The 5,698-nt window shown below is 40.9% G+C and overlaps 1 long non-coding RNA gene across 1 annotated transcript; it reads right to left on the reverse strand.

Moving 5' to 3' along the window:
- Positions 1-212: 212 nt before the first annotated feature.
- On the reverse strand, positions 213-2,912 carry LOC122989876. Its single transcript, XR_006405196.1, has 3 exons — positions 2,337-2,912; positions 1,679-1,777; positions 213-1,071 (listed from the first exon to the last, which is right to left on the reverse strand). It is a non-coding gene; the product is annotated as an uncharacterized LOC122989876 (long non-coding RNA).
- Between the last annotated feature and the right edge of the window lie 2,786 nt (positions 2,913-5,698).

Consider the following 5,698-nt stretch of genomic DNA (forward strand, 5'->3'; position numbering starts at 1 on the left):
CGTGGAAATATAAGCAGTATTCTCTGCTGTCCACTGAAGGCACTGAAAGCATGGCCGACTGAACAACCTCTGAGTTAACAACGCTCATACCAAACTCCTGTATAAAATGCACAATTTAAAATAGGCCTTGTTCGTAGGTGTACAGTTAACAGCATGGATGGTATTTTAAAAGTAAAGTTAACTAAACATTAGAAGCCACTGTTTAAGTTGGCATATATTTTGTAGGTAAATGTGAACTTCTTTCAGTAAAAATGCAACTTAAATGACTGGTTAAAAAGTGATCCATCACAAATCATTATGTTGCATTGTCAGGTATTTTAGTGGAGTTCGATGCACTTAATGTTACTCACTTCTCTGCTGAAAAGCAGCTTCATTGTGGCCGTCACCCTTGGAGCAACTGCCTCTCACACTGTGCTTTTTGGTGAAGTGCTGCCAGGCAAATGCTCTCCGTCTGACCGGGGTCCTCCCAGCCACACAGCTGGTGCTGAAGCCGGTAGGTGTATCATCCGAGTAAAATTTGTCAGTATCCATACTCGTGATGAAGGAAGCTGTGTCCACATTGTTCTGTAATGGCCACACACAGAGCTCCTCCCCTACACTGACCCTATACAAAGTTCACTGCTGCGCTATACAACACAATTTTGGCATTGTCACAGCCACTCTGTCCAAAGGGATTAACAGCTTGTGACTCTCAATGCTTTTACACCGGTTGGGTTTTCTTCCATTGGCTCACTCCTACCTCAGTTTGCAAAGTATCTAAAGTCAGCCAAGTCACTTGGAGAACTTGGCTCATAGTGGACGTGGTGCTTTTGACAAGAATACAGTTGCAATTCAGCGATCATTTCAAGGTTTATTCACAGGTGAACCACGGGTGAATTTCTGCAGTCAAGGGATGACAGAATCACTGACAGGAGTCTCCTTCAGCATCTGGCTGGATTATTTTTTGTATCATTTAATGATATATAAACATCCTTATTGAAAACTAAATCTACCAGCATTGTTATTCCAAACTGTACCTCAAGGCAATGTTGAACAGAGGCTCCTTGCCCTGCTTCTTCTGGCTTGAGAAATCTGGAAAAGACACATCAATAGTGCATTAGTATAAGAATTTATGATTCTGAAAAACAAAAGGGACATAATTTATCTCAGCATATAAATTGAGTTTTCAGATGCATGGTGTGGATATAGTCAAAATACTACTTTCAGTTGCCAGTTTATTAGGTAGACCTCACTAAACCTGATGCAGTCTGATACAGAAACATTACAATAAATCCTTCATTCATGAGGGTTGTAATGTTCAGTTTTTGCTGAAACAGTTTCATTCAACTTAATGTCAACAAAGAGGGACTGAGAAAAAGTATACACATATTAAAAATACAAATATATGACAAATCTTTTAATCTTGTCATTTTGGGGACCGTAGTCGGTGTTGCCGTTAAACTGCACTGCATTAACTAAGAGATGTTCCTTATATTTTTTCAACCTAATAGGGTGGACACACACACACACACACACACACACACACACACACATAATCACATAGAATTTGCAAACAAAGTATAGCAGGGAAAATGACACCCATAACATCTGGATTTCAACACAGTTTTTAAGAGAAAGCCAATAACAGAGAGGAAGAAAGTGGGTAGGGATAGAGAGGAAGAGACATAATTAAACTTACCTTTAAACTGAGGGAGTCAAAACATGAAAGGTTCATTCTGTTGGCTTCTCCTGGACAAAGTTATCCATGTACTTCACTGTGCATATACACTGTTCAGAGCTGGACAAACAAACAGACCTTTCAGTTTTAACTGGGCATCACAGACCCAAGAACAAAGTGCATTATTTTATGTTTTGGTTCATGTTTGTTGGAGGAAAGTGTCTGAATTTAAAACAAAGTGTATATGTGAATTAGCAGTACACCTTAAGTCAATCTAACACACACATACACATCGCTAACTTGTACAATTAGGGAGACAGCTTTGTAACAAGTGCACCTCTTAACTTGCACACATTACTACACACACCTGCTATTATAGAGCCACACAGCCTGGCGGGGTGTAAAAATGACATGCGACTATAACATTATACTTGTGAATTACAGACAGAAGGACTGATTTTATATCAAGTGAAATGAATGAAACGAGATGCTGAAGCGATATTTTACTTTAGTTCAGTTATTTTACACAACTAAACACAGAGTGGTTGGGGTTAGTAAACATCACTGCCACTTTTCTCTTTCTGTGCCGAGTGAGAGTTGCAAGGACAGCAAACACTTTGTCATTTTCTGTCCCTAAAACTTCAAAGAAAAGCCTGGTGGGAGCAGACATGTTACTCACCCAAGTGTGTACAATGTAATGCTTCCCTACGTCTCTACCACGCTGGTTTGCCGTTAGCTTAGCCAAAGATAGTAAAGGTAAATCAAGATCACTCACCCTACTTTAATCGACCACCTAGGTTAAGTCTAAAATTAACTCGACTCAAGAATGTTAACATGGTAATTTAACATGGCCAATGTAGCCATTGACAGCCTGTTTTCCTTTCCTGTCCGAGAAGCCTCAACAAACTGACTGAATCAGTCATTAAATGGTAGCGTAGCAAACAATAGCTTTGCTTACATTCGCCACATTAAATTCCTAACAACCCTATGGCAGTAAAATTTTGGCGAAATCCGTTCAACATTACGAAGGGATCCGTAGCGTTAAAGTCATATATGGCTAACTTAGTTGCCGTGAAATGTGGAGGTGTCTTGCTAACAAGTTAACATTAGCCATATGTTACTTAAAGGTTTTATATATAGGAATCATTAATGACATATGTGGCTGTCAAATGAGCTGCATTCAATATCCTGGTGCTCTCACTCACGTGCTTGTGTGCTCACATGTGTGCTCGCAGCATGATTTTTCCTCGCTTACTCTTCTCATAATTACACAAAAGATCTTTAACATTGTATTTTGCTCTGTCTTTAGCAAAGAATCTCTCACTCCCAGTGAGAGCCAATCCGCACCATCCAATTCAGGCAAATATGCATTAGTCAACCACCTGAACCTGACCCTACCCAGAAACCACCAACTCTATTTTACCAACTGTGTTTACTAAGCACCGGTAGGCTCAGTAAGCTGTGGCTGGGGAGCAACTTGCTGAGGTCGGGCAGCAACAAGCTGTGGTCGTGGAGCAGCATGATGTGGCTGGGCAACAATGAGCTGTGGCCTGGGAGCAACACGCTGTGGCCTGGGAGCAATGTGCTACCAACAAGAAAAACAAAAAGGGTAAGCTATGTTCTGCTATTACTCTGGAGCTTGTTTTCTGATCCTTTGTTGAGGAAATAATTTTTTAGCGGTGTGTGCTTGTGAGTGGGAGACTTGTTATTGCAAGGATGTTTTGTTGTGAAATGTGTAGTGGTTGACGGAGGCAGCTAGCTGTTTCATTTGCTGGAGAGCTATTGTATGCAGGGTGTTTCTAGTCCGATAGCACAGTTCTTGTTGTGTTGTTGTATCATTATGCTGGTCATTTGTTGACATTGGTGGGAGAGAGGCAAGGCATTCGAGAGTCACAAAAACATCACTTCCGTTGGATTTTCACAGAAAATCCAGCCTGGGTCCCTGACATAGAAATCAGTCCATAGGCTGTTACAGACAACTGAAAAAGTCAGGGAAGGTTCTCTCATTGACAATAAAAAATGATTAATACATGTAAGTTGCTTCACAGTTCTACATATAGAACCTTAAATGTTAGCTAATGATAGCTTCTATGTTAACCCTTTGAAAATGCAGGCGACCCTAGACTGGCCGCGGGGGGTCGCAGTTTACGTGGTCCAAGTCTAATAGATCTAAAATAAAAACCATTACAGCTAGAGCTTTCATTGTTTTTGCAGCTGAAAGCTAAGGCTCTCATCTTTCACGCAATCACATTGTACGCTTGTGTCGGAAGATGATGACGCCATTATGTTTTGTTACATGTGGGTAATAAAACCCAGTAAAATGTAGTGACGACACGAAGTGGCGCGGTGGAGCGGAGCGGAGAAGCAGGTCAGAGTCAGAGAGATTGAGAGAAAGTTGAGAGATTCATATTCAGATAGTGAGAGAGTTAGTGTATTTTGAAGCATATATGTGTCATGATGGCGAAAAAAAAGATACTCAGCTGAGGAGGCATTGGAGGTTCTGTTCGCAGGTGGTGACAAAACAGAAGAGGCACTTTCTTCTGATCCGGACTCCTTCTTCAGTGAGGGTGGAGACCATTTTGCTGAAGGTATCGATCCGTATCAGGATATGTAAAGGGATTATTATTTGTTTGTTCCTTACATTTTAGAGTTGTTGTTTGTGCTGTGTGTGTCTATTGCAGGTGTGTGTGTTTTTTCGCGGGTCTGTGTGTTAAGGGGTTAAAACAAAGATACATGAAAATGACATTCAAAAATTTTAAAATAAATATATATCACTAAAAATAACACAAAATATAATCCTTTCGCAAGCAGAACTGTTCTGCTTTGTGCAGAAAGTCTGAAATTTCCCACACCTGCCATACATACACACCCGTGAAAATCACACACACCCGCCATACACACACACCCACGAAAAACAGGTGTATGACGGGTTGTGTGTAATTTTTGCTTGTGTGGGCAGAACATTTCTGCTTGTGAGAGGATTATATTTTCAAATTCATGTTTTTTTTTAGAGATATATTTTTTATGTTTTTTTCTAATGTCATTTTCATTTATCTTTGACAGGATCCCAGCACAGCACAGCAAAGGCACAGTAGATTACGACGGACTGCAGAGGCTCCGCCCTCTGATGACAGTCTGCGAACAGCTTGCAAGGCTGTCTACCACCCTCATCAGAATCTGGCTGTGGATGAGTGTTTGATGGCCACCAAAGCGAGGAAATCTCTGAGAGGACCCATACGGTGGATCAGAGATGGGCAGCTCCTGTTTGTGAAGTGGATGGATACGAGAGAGGTGTCTGTGTGCTCCACAATGCACACTGTATATTCAGGGGAGACAGTGATGAGAGGGAGGAAAACCAGCAATGGGATGATGATGAGAGGGTGGCAGTTCCATCTACCCAACCCAAGGGAGACACTATGCCAGTGCCACCAGATATGAGACAGGTGTACATTCTCCCCATAAAAACTACATACCTAATAATAGTTAAGAAAAAAAGTTGGAGTTGGGTTGGAAGAATGGTAATATCAGGGTTGAGGAGATTGTGGTGTGTGTACAACACAGACTGATGTTTTGTATATGAGTAAGAGCGTCAAATGAACTGGACAAGAGATACTGCCAAAATTAGCAGTGGGAGGAGTGACAACAACAATAGAGATATTAAAAGCTGGTAGATGTCAGATGGAAATGATGGCAGCTGCAAAACATGTTCATTGACTTGTTGACTTTTTGAAATGCGGTTGCAGTCTGGGTCATATGCAAATGTCTGCGTGCAGGGTTAAGCTAAATCCACTTGGGTGAGGTTAAAAAATGATGGTGGTTATGGTTAAAAACATCATCATTAATACAAGTGTGATAGTTATTATGAACCCAAAATAACAGTATGAAGGCAAACCATCCATCACCAGGTCATCCACATCCCTGAGCTATATAAATCCAACACTTTTTCTACATTGGCACTCAACATTACCAATGAACACATCCAGAGCAGTTGCATGTGATTTACATGAGACTGTTTTGACAAAATTAAGGGAGATAAGAAAA

Source organism: Thunnus albacares, chromosome 10, assembly GCF_914725855.1.
Source record: "Thunnus albacares chromosome 10, fThuAlb1.1, whole genome shotgun sequence".
Lineage (NCBI taxonomy): Eukaryota > Metazoa > Chordata > Actinopteri > Scombriformes > Scombridae > Thunnus > Thunnus albacares.